At 44.1% G+C, this 15365-nt stretch overlaps 1 protein-coding gene across 1 annotated transcript in view; it reads left to right on the forward strand.

Moving 5' to 3' along the window:
- Positions 1-15365, forward strand: part of TTC16 (tetratricopeptide repeat domain 16) — a 361188-nt gene that overhangs the window by 91557 nt on the left and 254266 nt on the right. The window lies entirely within an intron of this gene.

Here is a 15365-nt window from a genome sequence, read left to right on the forward strand (position 1 = left end):
GGTGTCCTGTGCAATTTTTCTCTCGAAGCTGGCCTTGGAGGATTTTATGAGGAATCGTAATTTTTTGCTAGTACTGATCAGAGATGCCTTCCCTATTAGGGATTTTGCTCCATCATGTAGTAGCTTCCTCCTTCTGTTATACAGTTTATTTATGGCAGGGGTCCACCAGACTGGACGCCTGCCTTTGGATGATTGGGCCTTAGTTTTGTTTGGGATAGCATGATCCATGCATTCCTGGAGATGTCCGTAGAATGTGTTTATATAGGATTCTGCAGTTTGGGCCGTAGTTTCCACTGGCCGTGGGGCCTTGAAGGATTCCACTTCAGTTTTGAGAAGTGAGAAGTTCGCTTTTGAGAAGTTTTTCACTGTGGTTTTTCTGGGCTGGGGGTGGGGTCGGGATGTGGACATCCAGTGAAATTAATTTATGGTCTGATCTTACCAATGAGGGATATACTTCTGGTGTGGAGCATAGAGTCCCCATGTTGGTAATGATCAGGTCTAGTATGTTGTCCCCTCTTGTGGGAGTGGTGACTAGTTGTTCCATAGCATTTGAGTTTATAATTTCCAGGAACCTGTGGGCTAAGGTGCTGGGGCTTGAGTAGTGCTCCCAGTCAATGTTTGGGTAGTTGAAGTCACCCAATATAATGGTGTTCGGGGAGATCTTCATGTTCTCCAATGTTTTCAGGAAAGCCGAGTGGGATTCCTGACATTGAGAGGGTGGTCTGTAGGATGCTATAAACTGAAAAGCAGTCTTGCCCACTGTTAGTTGCACATGGATGGTCTCCGATACTTTGTGCAATGCCACTAACCTGAAGGTGTGGTTATCCTTGATAAATATGGAAACTCCCCCTCCTTTTGTGGTTCGGTCCGGGTTTTGGGGCCGAAAAGCATGATATGAGGTATAGCCTGGTAGTGCTGGGGTGCTCTCTGGAGCCTTGAACCAGGTTTCTGTCACTGCACAGATATCGATGTTCTCCATACTGAGGAGAGCTTCGAGTGTGTGCATCTTGAGGTTAAGACTTCTGGCATTAAGCAGCATTACCCTTAGTTTCTTGTTCCTTGTGCTGTCTATGGGGGTGGGTTTGACTTTTGAGCCTTGCCTAAAAAGGCACTATGGGGTGGCAAGAGCCTTTGCCAATATCCGAAAGCCCAGTGGTGACAGGTGCAAGCTGTCCCTAGCGAAGCAACGTGGCTTGTCGAGCATGTCATCCCAGGCTGACAGACACTGGATCCCCTTTGAATGACACCAAAATTTTAGCCAATTGTTAAAATCGATCATTTTGTCTTTGTACTGTGGCATCATTCTAGGTGAGGGTAAGATGCTGCTTAAGGTCAGGGTCATACCAGCCTGGGCTACATGATCAGAGAGCTCCTCTAGGTCTCTTTTCATGTAGTCCAGGGAGGTGCGTCTCAGGTCATTCACACCAGCATGTACAATGACCGAGTCATTTTCTTCCAGGGCTATGGCCACTGGTACTGTTTTGAGGGAATTTGTATGACTGCATTGTCAACCTCCCAGATGTTAAAAATTAGATTTTAAATCATCATTAGTATAAAGATTTAGTTTTTGGCCCCTCTGCAGGAAAAGTGATCAAAAGTGTAAAGAAAGGGGTAAGTAAATACAGGGAATCTCTAAGATGTTTCAGCTCTTATTTTCCATGTTTTCCAAGGGATTCTCTAATCCTCATCCAATTCTGGTAAGAAACGTAACAAAATAGTCTGAAAAAATACATGTAAACAGATGTTTAAGAAATGGCAAGGGGGTTCCAAGAATAATTCTCGAAACTCCCAAAGCAAAGGACAGTCCGGTGAGTCGAAATGACTGTTTAACAGAGTTTGTTCCTGCCTCCAACCCTGGCAGAACCTGTTTTCTTCCAGAAAGTCTGCATTTCCATTTTTCTCTAACAGATAATTCAAACAAATGGGTTCTAAAGATAATTTATCAAGATTACATATGGCAATGGGACTGCAGTAGCGTTGTCGCCTCATAGTTGGACATTGCACGTTCGATTCTGAAAGAGTCTTCTGTGTGGCGACATGCGTGAATGGGCGTTCCTTCATTGAAGGTTGTGCGTTAGACCCGGCAAGCCAGCACATAAAAATCTACTGCCAATCATTAGCGGACCGGAGTTCCGCTGTGGCGACCCCTAACCAGGAAAAGCCTAAAGACAGTTACATATGGCAGTGGGAGGAAATTCCTTCTTTCCAGGGAGTAATTCCTCATTCTCTGGACCAGATCAGACAGTTGTTTCCACCTGTCCATCACATGCTGTCCAAGGGAGTGGCAGAACCTCTTTCCCCCTTTCCAGGAGGGTACGGGGTTTTATTCAAGGGTGTGTTTTTAGTGGCAAAGAAGTAAAAAGAACACACCAAGTCCAGTTCTGGCTCCTAAACATTTTTGTGATAGTGCCAATATTAAAAACGTCACTTCACAACCTGTTACTACGAAACTTGAATGAGGAATAAGATGTAACAATAGATTTAAAAGTTGTTTATAATAACAACTGCAGACACACACAATCTTAAGAAATGCCTGGATCACATTAATCCGTTATCTACGTTACCCTCTGGACTATACATTGCATCTATAATGTTCACAAAATGTCTAGCTACAGTTATAGTTCATTCCAGGCTACAGGATATCCATATTTAGATGACTTGCTTATCTTTGCAGAGTCTTTTTCAGTGTCAGGAACCTCCCTGTTGAGCGAGAGATCTCTTACACAAGCTGAAATTGTAGAACATTCAAGACTCTCTCACAGGACTTTGTTTTTCGGGATGTCAACTAGACACCACAGTTCAAACGGCTTTTCTTCCACAAGAAAAAATAAATATATATCTATTTTTAGTATTTTCTGCTCAGAGTTCGGTCACTGAGGAATACCTCAAGATTTTGGGTCTCATGGGTTCTACGATTCTCATGACACCTCTGGTTAGACTCCACAAAATGTGTTCATAGGTGTGTACTAGGCTAAGAACCACAAAGGTCTTTTTAGGTGTAGCCATATATTCGTCAATTTAGGCTTCTCTCTAGGCTTACCCCTGTAGAAGAACTTACAAATAAGACAGTGCCTTTGTCAAGATAATTAATTACCACCCTTTGGTCAAAGCTCAATAAATATATTCCATTCTGGTCTTAACAGGTCTTTCTTCAGCATCTGATACTGATCAACCATCTGCAGGAAGAGAAAGATGCAGAGGTATCTTAAGTTTGTTTGGCCACAGCACAAACACCCCTTATCTTTTCAGATCCCAGTACTTTGGTGTTAGAAGGGAAATTATTTGGAGACAAAGCATCTATACATCCAGGTCTCCCCTTGTCCATCTCTGGTCCAAAGACGTCACTACAGATGCCTGAGACTTTGCCTGGGGAGCAGTTTCAGGACGGATAAAAGTGCAAGGTGTGTGGGGCATAAGTACAGAAGCTCACAAATGTAAACTAGATCAGGGAGTCTTCCAGAGTTTGATACATCTATGTGGAGTTACTCAAGCAGACCTTTTTGCCTCCACTCTGAAAAATCAGCTGGCAAGATTCTGCTCCAGGACTCCATGCATGTAGGCCTGGAAGACAGATGCCTTTTTCTTTTCCTTGGACAGGAATGTTATTGTATGGTTTTCCCCTCTTACACTTGTATACAGAGTACTTCTGAAGATTGAAAAGGAATCCCTCAGGATCATTGTGGTGACTTGCTACTGGCCCAGGCAACTATGGTTCCTTATTTTGGAAATAGCCAGGGGCAGTTATACAAGCTTCCTCGCAGATTGGATGTACTCTCACAAGAATGGGGGTGTTTGATACACTTCGATACCAATCAACTTCAATTGACTGCATGGATGAGTGTGCCTCAATTCCCTGTAGGCATCTGTTTACTGAAGATGTGTAGCAGGTACTAATAATGTAGGCAAGAAAGTCTGCTACAAGAAAATTGTATACAAATAAATGGAAGAGACTTTCTAGTTGCTGCCAAAACATAACCAACTCCCATTCAGGGTTAGTTGTTCTCTGGATTTACAATATCTGAGTGTTACTATCATATAGCCTTACTACTGTTAAGAAGGTTAATTTAATTGGCCTTTTTAGCATGTCTACCCACAGATCTTCCACTTTCAAAGCATTCTCATTTCAAATAATTTCTGAAAGGGATTTTGCAGTAGAGGCCACCATGAAAACCAGTAGCCTCTTCCTGGGATCTTAATTTTGTGTTAAAGAACCTAATACTTGCTCCATTTGAACCAGGTAACCTGGCTGACTTGAGGTTCCTAACATGGAAAACAGTTTTATTGTTTACTCTGACCTCTGGAAGAAGGGTACAGGAGTTGGAAGATTTTATGGAGAGTCAACCCTACCTCACTTTCCACAGGTACAGAGTTTTAGTGAACTAATCCTTCTTTAAGCCAAACTATCCATCTCCCAGTTTTCTTTCTGGAACCTAAAAATGAGGATGAAAGAATACTTCATGCCTTGGATGTCCACAGACAACTCAAGGACTATCTTTACAGAATTAGGTCTTTCAGATCTTTGGACCAACTGGTCATTTCTTATGAAGGTAAGAAGGGGCAACCTGTATTAAAACAGACCATTTCCAAGTGGTTGTCAAAGGCTTTTACAGTTTGTTATATTCACCACAGCAAATCTACTCCAGGCAAGATAAAGGCCGACTCTACCATGGCCTTGGCTTCATCTAGGTCTGTTCTGCTTTCCAAGCTAAGATCTGAGCTCCTCCCCCTTACCCATACTACACTGCAACCTCCTTCCAACCCCCAGATCTAGTTTGCCGCAGCTTCTCCAAAATGTGATTTCTGAGCTCCAGCCACGTAGAGTAAGGTTTTCCTTCTTTAAATGTGCAAAAGTTAGTTTAGTGTGTGTGGGTGGTTTTTGCCTTCCATTTCTTCCTCCCCCAGGTTTTCCATTCAAAAAAAAGTAAATCTTGTATTTTTTTTTAGTTAGTGTAGGCCTCCCTTTCCCGCCATAGGTGTGTCTGTGTGTGTGTGTGTCTGTGTGTGTCTGTGTGTCTGTGTGTGTCTGTGTGTGTGTGTGTGTGTCTGTGTGTGTGTGTGTGTGTCTGTGTGTGTGTGTGTGTCTCTGTGTGTGTGTGTGTCTCTGTGTGTGTGTCTCTGTGTGTGTGTGTCTCTGTGTGTGTGTGTCTCTGTGTGTAAGTAGGGCTTTAGCCTTATTTGTTGTTGTAGGGTTGAGATGTCGGACCCTCAAAAGCAGACTTTCTCCAAATGCACAGTGTGTGGCCTTAAGTTGTCCCAAACTGATGGCAAAAAAAAGTAAATCTTGTATTTTTTTTAGTTAGTGTAGGCCTCCCTTTCCCACCACTGGTGTGTCTCTGAGTGTGTGTGTGTCTGTGTGTGTGTGTGTGTCTGTGTGTGTGTGTGTGTCTGTGTGTGTGTGTGTGTGTCTGTGTGTGTGTGTGTGTCTCTGTGTGTGTGTCTGTGTGTGTGTGTGTGTGTGTGTGTGTCTGTGTGTGTGTGTGTGTGTCTCTGTGTGTGTGTGTCTCTGTGTGTGTGTGTCTCTGTGTGTGTGTGTCTCTGTGTGTAAGTAGGGCTTTAGCCTTATTTGTTGTTGTAGGGTTGAGATGTCGGACCCTCAAAAGCAGACTTTCTCCAAATGCACAGTGTGTGGCCTTAAGTTGTCCCAAACTGATGGCTACACTCTGTGCATCATGTGTTTGGGGGTTTCCACCTTTCTTCAGGCTGCAAAATTTGTGCAGCCTTTAATCCATGGGCCCTGCGGGATCGCAGGGCCAAGTTAATTTTGGCTGGGCTTCTCCTGGCTGAAACTGCTTCTTCCTCTACAGCCACGGCTGTGGCCATATCAGCTTCAGGTCCCTCCTCCCCTATCCGGGACTCACACTCCCTGGCCTCTGTCACCCTGTTTAGAAATGGAAGGAGAAGCATAGGAAGTGAGAGAGAGAGAGAGAGTGACAAAGATAGGGGTCTTAAGAGACCAGCTGATCAGTCGGATCTTTCGGGTCCTCCTGTTAAAGTGGTCACTACCCCGGACAAGACTCCTAAGCAGTTTTCCTCTCGGCTCCGTTCCCCTAGATTTTCTCCGGAGCCAGAGGTTCGGTCTGCTTCGAGGTTGTCCTTGCATCAGCGGCATCCTCCAGATAAACAAGAAGTCTCTTGGAGGCTGATATGGACTGGATGATGAGAAGGTTTTACAGACTCCATTGCAGATGGGAGTTTTGCTGGCTCCCCCTCCCGCTGGTACGGGGAGTTCAACTCTCATGTTTGCCCCGATAGCTCCTTCTGCGATCCAACCTCAGGTTTCAGAGTTCCTGGATCCGAAGAGCCCCGGAGTCAGGGGGTCGGCGCAGATGGTTCCTCCAACCTCAACGCCAGCCATGCCCTTGAGTTTGTCAGATCCTACATCGGATCAGAGCTCTCGGAGCCATGATTTGGAGTCTGATCTGGGGGGGGGGGTGAGTGTGCCATCGGCTCCATTATGGTTGGGACATGCCATTCCTCTGGGTCCGTCTGTTCCGGATTTGGCTCAGATTCCTTAGTCGAATCCGAGAGGCAGAGTTTACTTGTCCTGCTAGTTTCAGAGAAGCCAGTTCCCCTTCGGGCTTCGACTTTGTGGAGAGGGTTCTCTCAGGAGGATCAAGACCTCTCACGCTTTCCTCAGAGTCAGTCCTGCTCCCTCGCTGCTGAGTGCGTCTGTCATCCCATCCTGTCAGGGACAGTCAGTGTCTGATAGGCCCAGATGGTTCCCCTCAAGGAATATGAAGCTGTTTGTGAGCCCTCCTTGGAAAGCCCCCCCCCCCCCAAGAAGGTTCCTCACAAATGCAAGTGCAAGAGGAGGCACATGGACTCAGAGTCCCTCACACAGGATACAGACTTGGAGGAAGGGGATTGCTCCCCCAGATCACCTCCTGAAGATGTCTCATTTGGGAGACATAATGGGAATCCTCAGTCAGAGGGGAGGTTGGTCTGCCCAAAAGCCTTCTGCGGACGAGTCAGTATTCCTAGAGGCATTCCATGCAGGCCCATCTACCTCTTGGGTGCCCCCCCCCGGCTGATCCTCTGGTGGATGTAATTACCACCAGAGCTTGGAAGGAGCCGGACACTGTAGAACCTATACCTAAAAGGCCGGACAAGATTTTGAGCTCTCCTAGGGACAAGCCTGCATGGAGTAAGGGTTCCTCAGTTGATGTCATGGTGGTGGCGGTGGCCACTAAAAAGGAACAGATGCAGGAGAGTTCCTCAGTCCATCCTCCAGACAAGGAGTCTAGGGCGGTGGATCGACTCAAAGTGGACATATTCTTCAGCTACCTTTGCTATAAGGGTGCTGAACTACATAGCCCATGTGATCAGACTTCAGCATGACCTCGTTAAAGAGAATGCAGAGTCTCCCCCAGAGTCCATTTTGACCAAAGATAAATGCTCATTCTCAGCACGTATGGCCACTTTTAAGTCAGTGACTAACACGTCCATGCACCTATGCTTGCTCTGGCTTTGCAATTTTTTGGAACTTTTCAAGGCATCCTTCGTGAATGCCCTTTTGACGGTCTGACCCTGTTCGGGAAGACAGTAAGAGATATGCTAGTCCAGAGTGAGAAGGACGGGAAGATGCTGTCTGTCATCTGGATCTGCTTCTCTAACCCTCAAAAGGTCCTTTTTCCAGGAATCAGCGAGGGCAAAAAAGTTGTGGTTCTGGATGTCTCAGCATTCCCGGGACACTCCGGACTCCTTTTCCCCTAGAGGCAGAGGGGGACAAGGTGGACGCCTGCCCAGAGGCAGCGGGGGACCTAAGAATTTCAGGTCATGGGAACCATTCTCATATCGACCCGTGCAACAGCCCTGAGGGGTTGCCCGACTGCTCCACTCTGGATGCAGTCGGGGGGTGTTTTTAGAAGCACCTAGCTCAATGGGAGTCCATAACATCAGACTGCTGGGTGCTTCGGATAATATCCAGAGATTATTCCATTCCCATCCTGACCAGTCCCTTACCTCCAAAGCACCTCTCAGACATTCCACCTGTTCAAAGGGAGGTGTGGCAGCTTGGGAAATAGAAAAGCTGCTAAACAAAAGCGCAATCCAGCTGTCCCCCAGACCAGTCCGGATTAAAGCATCTATTCCAGGTTCTTTTTGGTGCCAAAAAAGATGAGGGACTTGAGGCCGATTCTCGACCTAGCCATGTTGAACCTGTCTGTTGCCAAGGAGAAGTTCCGGAAGGTCACCTTACAATCCCATCCTGCTGTTCTTGCAGGAGGAAGACTGGATGTGCTCTGTAGACCTCAAGAATGTGTACTACCACATTATGATGGACAGTCGATCCAGGAGGATTCTCCACTTTCAGCATGGAGCCAATCACTACCAGTTCAGGGACCTACCCTTCGGTCTCACCACAGCCCCCAGGGTGTTTACCAAGGTCATGGCAGTTGTAGCGGCCCATCTGAGTCTTCAGGACATTCAAGTCTTTCCGTACCTGGACGATTGGCTCTTCACCGCCCCCTCCAGGCATCTACTTGTTCATGCCAGAAATTCTTTCATTCAGCTGTCAAATTTACTGGGCATCACAATAAACCTTGCGGAGTTCTCTCTGCAGCCAGTTTAGATTCTGGACTTCATAGGGGCAAGAATAGATTCTGTCCTGGCCAAGGTATTTTTAACTCCAGACGACTTCGGAAACTGACCCTCCATGTACTGGCACTTCTTCAGACTTCTTCACCCCCAGCAGAACTAGTTCTGAGGGCCTTGGGGTCCATGGCAGCAGCTGTAAAATGTGGTTCCTTGTGCAAGTCTGTACACGAGTGTTACAGTGGACGTTACAAGTTCAGTTGTCTCTGTTATACCAGCCCTTAAGTAACCCAATTCCTCTAAGCAAGGTATGCAAAACTTCCCTCATCTGGTGGCTTCAATCCTGGGATCTTCGGGAAGGATGCCCCTTTAATGCGACGCCGCCCCAAAACACGGTGACCACGGATGCCTCCCTTCTGGGGGGGGGGGGGCACTGCTCGGGCAGGACTGTCCAAGTCACGTGGTCCCTGAACAAGACCGTTCTGCATGTATATCGGTCTTCTAGAGATTTGGACGGTCCTTCTGGCATTGCAGGCCCTTCATGCTTCTCTTCCTCTGGGAACGATTGCAATTCAGTCAGACATGTCAGCTGTTTGGTATATCAACAAACAGGGGGGAACCGGGTCCTACCCACTTTGACGAGAGGCCATGAGAGTGTGGGAATGAGCGATCTCCACCAACCGTTTTCTGATAGCAATGTACATTCCGGGCCGGTCCAACATTTTGGCGGACAAACTGAGCAGGACTATCTTTTTACCCTACAAGTGGTTTCTGAACCCTTATGTAGTGGAACAGATCTTTCTCAAGTGGGGTCAGGCTTGCTGCGCTCTCTTTGCATCACCTTCCAACACGAAGTGCAGTGAGTTTGATTCCCCCTCGGGGGGAAGCCCCCAGAGACACTCTTGTCCATGCTTGGCCACCTGGGCTTCTTTATGCATATCCCCCACTAGCTCTAATGACAAAATTCTTGCAGAAAGCCCATTGGTTGGGGAGCAAGATTGTCCTCATAGCCCCATTCTGGCCTCATCAAGTTTGGTTCCCTTGCCTACAGTCTCACTTAGTAGCTCCGAGCCCTGGATATTGGATCCCATTCCGGATCTCATTTGTCATCCCTCTGGAATTCCTCCCCCGAATCTGGACAGCCTCAAGCTTACTGCTTGGTTGCTCCACTTCCACTAATTGCCAGGACTCCCAGACTCTTCCCCTGTTAAGTCCATTCTGGTGTTGGCGCACAAGTCCTCCACCCGAAAGGTGTACCGTAGTAAATGGAAGTGTTTTTCCATTTGGGCTTCTGAGAGAGATTTGGATCTGTTTACTGCCCCAATTCCAGCGGTATTATAATTTCTGTCTCAGATTTCCCAGCAGGGGGCCAGCTCTTCCACTGTTAAGGTCCAGCTGGCAGCTATATCCCATTTTCATGTAGGAGAAAATTCAGGTTCACCATCTGCTTCCAGGATTTGTAACAATTTCATCAAAGGCACCCTTTTGCTGAGACCCCCATATTAAGTATCCTTCCCCTCCGTGGAATTTGACCTTGGTTCTTCAGGCCTTAGTTGCACCTCCTTTCAAACCCACGTCAGTAAATTTAAAATTCTTGTTGTGGAAGACAGCCTTCCTGGTGGCTCTCACCTCGGCTAGAAGAGTGTCTGAACTTCCAGCCTTGTGGATGAAACCCCCCTCCTTAGTTTTTCATAAGGATAGGGTTTCTCCAAGGACAAATCCTTCTTTCCTCCCTAAAGTCGCTTCAGAGTCAAATATCAGTCTATTAATCTCCCAGTATTCTTCCCTAATTTTCAAAACAAAGGGGAATACAAACTTAATTTGCTGGATGTCCACAGACAGTTATGCTTTTATTTACAGAGGACTAAACTCTTTCATAAGCCTGATCTGCTGTTTCCTTTGCCAGGCCCTTTTTGGGGAAACTAGTTTCGAAGGTGACTCTTGCTAGATGGATTTCACTTTGTATCCTGCAAGTGTACAAGGATCAATGATTACCAGATCCAGACAAGGTTCATGCTCATTCTACTCCTTTTATGGCTACTTCAGCTGCTTTCTGGTCCAGGGTTTCTCTGGATGACATTTGTTCAGCGGCTACCTGGGCTTCCTATCACATGTTTATTACTTATTAGATGTTGGACATGCTATCTAGAGGAAGGGCTTCTTTTGGTTCTGCAGTGCTTCGGAATATCCTTCCATAAGGGCCCCCAAGGTCTTTGGTACCTGGGGAGTCTGTCCCACAGGTTGATCAAATGAAGTTAACTACTTCAGATAAAGAAGTTATGTACTCACCATAATGTTTCAGCTGAGTAGTTAGACTTCATTTGTCATCAGCCTTCCCTCCCTCCTTCCCCCTGACTGTAGTGGTTTACGATAGTCCTTGGACTCAGACTTACTGGGTATTGTGAGTTTAGTCTATGTGATCAGGTTCGTTATGTCTCTTGGGTTGATGTGCAGGTGGCAAACTCGATCTGAGGGTAGGAAGAAGGCTGCAGTGTAGTATGGGCAAGGGAGAGGAGCTTGGAACTCAGATCTTAGCTACCGGCTCGGATCCATATCAGATCCGAAACCCACAGGTTGATAACAAATGAAGTCTAATGACTCAGATGGAACATTATGGTGAGTACATAACTTATTTTTTTGTTCTTTTGACTTTCAAGCATTAGTATATAGTTGAAGTATATATTCAAATATTCAGCCTTCTGTTCATAAACATTCGAGCTGGTAAGGGATATAGTTCCTACAATGTAGTATTCCTATATTCCAGAGCAATATAGAGAGTCCTCACAAACATCTCAGCTTTAGCCACAGCTCTTTCTTATGAGATTCTTCACTAAACTTGAATTCTGTATACTTGTTTTGGCGGAGGATAGCAGGGACTAATTATATGTATGATTGATTTACTATGACTTATGCGAACGGCATTGCTACGAACGTAGCATGGTCGAAGTCACTGTTTCCAAGGATTAAAACACTGATCTAAGTCGATCCTGTAAAAGCAAATGACAGGTTGCAATTGATCATTTGCATCATGACGTACTGATATATGCAGTCCCATAGGGTACATCATGGCTATGTTAGTATAACAGTGGAAAATTCACTGCTGGAAGAGGGGAAAGGTGAAAATGCCAAATACTTATTTCCGTAGTTACCATTTTTGACATTCCACCCTTCCGTATTTGTGAACTTCAACATTCGGTTACGATTTTGAAATCATTCAACTGGACCCCATTCAACCATACCATGGTGAACCGCATGATTCCCCATTTGTACACAAAATGTGAATTACAGATTTATGTATTTTGGACCACTGTCAGATTTAAAAACATCAGGTATCCCCTTGTCTTGGAAATATAGACCAAAGCATTATTCACACTTTTAGCTGTTGTGTCTGTTAGTCTTATTTCAGTAGACTTGCAGCTATAAATCAACACATGAAATACATGGCTTCTCCAAACTAGAACAAATCAGTGTCCTCTCAACTCCAGTGATTTGGAACTTGAAGTGCTACATTTGTACCTTTGAACTGCTGTTGTGGTATGTATTGCAAAGATGGCATTATTTGTGGCAATGTTCTAGTCCAAAATATCACACTGCTTGTCCTTTGTGCCTTTCTGTTCCTACAAGTGACATGCATCATTCCAGTCACTTATTTCTCAGGTGATTGGAAACTATTTTTGTTATCTTTAAACATACCATGAGCAAAATATATTTCCTGTTTGAAAAGTATGACTGAATTGCTTTCCCTACTGTTTTTTTTTTTTTGCTCAGGCTAATGCTTTGTTGTGGTATATTTCAGTTATTGCATTGCTAAGTCAGTATCTCTACGTTCCACATTTTTTTAGTTCTCTCTCTGTTTTTCATGCTTTTGTGGTAAATATGCTGTTCTCAAGTAATCTCTCATGTGTAGTTCCTGGATAAGTCTATATTACATTTTCAGGTCATATTCTATAGGCAAACTCATCAACACTTACTAGTAATAGAATTTCACACATCCTAACATCTGCAGAGCTCGACTGGATAGCTTTCACCCCAGCTGTTTTACTGACAGTTAAGCATTGACATCTGCCTACAGAAGTTAAAATGTTGGGGCTGTGAAAGCTGCAAAGTAAAATTTAAAACTTGTTCAGCACACAGTCCTTCACGTTAAAGATATACTAAATTAGTATCCAGACAAACTTAATTTCAAACTGAGCAATAAACTGCACACAAAAAAACCTCTGCATTTGAAATTATACCAGCAAATCTGATTTTTTAACATTAGTAGATTAACACTCCTTATCAGCTAGACTTTTATTCATTCAGATATGATCTGCAAATTTGCCTCAAAGCAATTTTTATGGTGTCATTCTATTTTGTGTGTGTACATAAGACTGCTCCATTTAACTTTGACACTATATTGTAATAGGAGTTCCCATGCAGTTAATTAACTTGATAATGCTTTCACACTATATAATTATTCATCACCACATCTGTCCAGTTTTCATCAGCACTTTTGTACATTTTTATCTAGCTCTGTGGCACAGACAGAGAAAGCTGTGACTGTGCTGCAGGCAACTGTTCAAATAGCAGCTTGAGTGGCTGTAGTAGCTGATAGATAACTGATGAGTGGATGTTGCCAGCTCAACCATCCTAGGGGAATGGACATGGCCCTGGTTCATTGTACGAGTGACACCTATGAGGAGGAAGACCAAGTGCTCACTCTATGGAATCTGACCCTAGTGAGCCCAGTGTGCCTTGTGCAAGACAAGCTTAGCCAAGGTGAATTTAGCAAGCTGAAGCACCCTTCCTGTTGGAGAGCAGCTTATAGAAGATCCTCTGCAGGGAAAAGAGGCATTCTGCTGGGGAGAGGGTAGTCTAGCCCACAGGACCAGCAGACTGGCTTGCTCCTTACCCTCTCCTACCATGAAGCGGATGATCTGATTGGGGATATCGTGACTGGAACAAACTAGTTGTAGGGCTCTCACCTTGCCCTGGTTTTACTGGCTTCCCTTTTCCGCAAAGGAAATGCAATTGAAGAGTGCAGTTAAAACCGCCATCAGGCTCAGTCCCACAGGGGAGGGGAGTAAAAAACTTTTTTTGTTTTTATCTAATCATGCCATCCAGCTTAAATTACACTTGAATATTAAGGTGAATGTGGTGTTTCCACAAACACCATTTCATTGCAGTTTACTCAGTTTCCCTAGAAATCTCCTTCAGGAGTTCTATTATAATATTCATTACATCTCCTGTACACAGTTTGCTTTTTTGACTTCCATTTTTTTTGTAATTTTTGTGGCTGCCATCATCATTGCACTCAATACCTTACTTTGCCTTGACATTTCTAATCCCAAGATCCAGCTTGGAAAAAGAATAATTTTTCCCTGCCAAGTGCTAGCCCCACAGTTATGTCACAGCACTCTGTAGGCAGAAGCTAGATCATGGTCAAATGGGGCTCTAGGCAGGGTAATCTATTACCCCCCCCCCAGCCTTTCCAGTGTCCCATTACATGGCTATTTCTCACCAGTTACCATATAAAGAATGTATAAAAACTTGTCATTATGCATACTATTTTCTTCTTTACTTCTACAAGAACTTATTTATTTTATTTAACATTTGTCAACCGGGATAGTCCAACTGGACACAAGTACATTTTCAGCGAAGACCCGGGGAGAAAAGCTCCACATGTGGATAGATGCAGAGGAGTTAACAGTAGCAGTTTTATACAGTTACATATAGATACCAGTTACAGAATTATAGGAATGCATACATACTTAAAAACTTGGAATACATACACACTTAAAAACATTACAATATTAATTTTCTTGTTAGAACATAAACATTTTTAGTGGTACAAGGCTGAGTAAGGTAGCATATCATTCAGTAGTACAATACAATTGAGAGTGATAGTCAATGTTCCAGACTTAAGACTTTAATACAGATAGCCACATAATAAAGTGAATGGTGAAATGGTTAGTCAGGGTTGGTACAGGGGCACAGCCAGCGACTGTTCAGGTATATTTTGAGAGATGTTTTAAATTGGTTTATAGAATGAATTGCTGCAAGTTCGGCAGGGAGCCGGTTCCAGATTTTACCAACAGAGTTCCAAAATAAGACTCACCTGCTAAGTTTTTAGATTCAATTTGCACCAGCATTTTGTCAGAAGAGCCGATTGTTTTTAGGTTACTGTATGGGGTAATTATATTTTTGAGTATGGGTGTGATTTCGGGCTGATAGAGGACTTTGTGATATATTAATTGGTTGTACTGGATTTGAGAGGGAAAATCTACCCAGCCTGGGTATTGTAGGTTAAGACAGTGGTGGGTTCTATATGCCGAACCTGGTGGCACATATATTTAAATTAAATCCAAATATATTGCATATATTTGGATTTAATTTAAAACTTATTTCAAATTTTATAGCACAAACACTGATGGTCATTTGCTAAACAAAACAATACAGTCACAGAAAGAAACAGACTTGCATGTACAATAAGCTTCTCTGCCCATAAAATGCCACTGAAACCCACATTCCATGAAAATCTGTCACTGGCAAGATGCATTAAGACAGACAGCTTGCACACATTTTAGTACCATGCATGCATGTGTTTTTTGATACACATTCCTGATTGTATTAAAATATATTCCTTGTATAATGCAGCACCACTTGTTAGAGTATTTTAAATTTGTAGTTTTGAACATTTTTTCCAGCAAGCAATTAAAATGTATCAACCTATGACAAAACTACCAATTTCAGAACATTTCAACCATAAAAGGCCACTCAAACTTCGCAATCTACCAATATCAGTCAATATGCACAACCTGCAAAAATAAGTCATCTGAACAATTTCACATCAG

This window comes from Protopterus annectens, chromosome 16.part0, assembly GCF_019279795.1.
Source record: "Protopterus annectens isolate FY-2018-M chromosome 16.part0, PAN1.0, whole genome shotgun sequence".
Classification (NCBI taxonomy): domain Eukaryota; kingdom Metazoa; phylum Chordata; order Ceratodontiformes; family Protopteridae; genus Protopterus; species Protopterus annectens.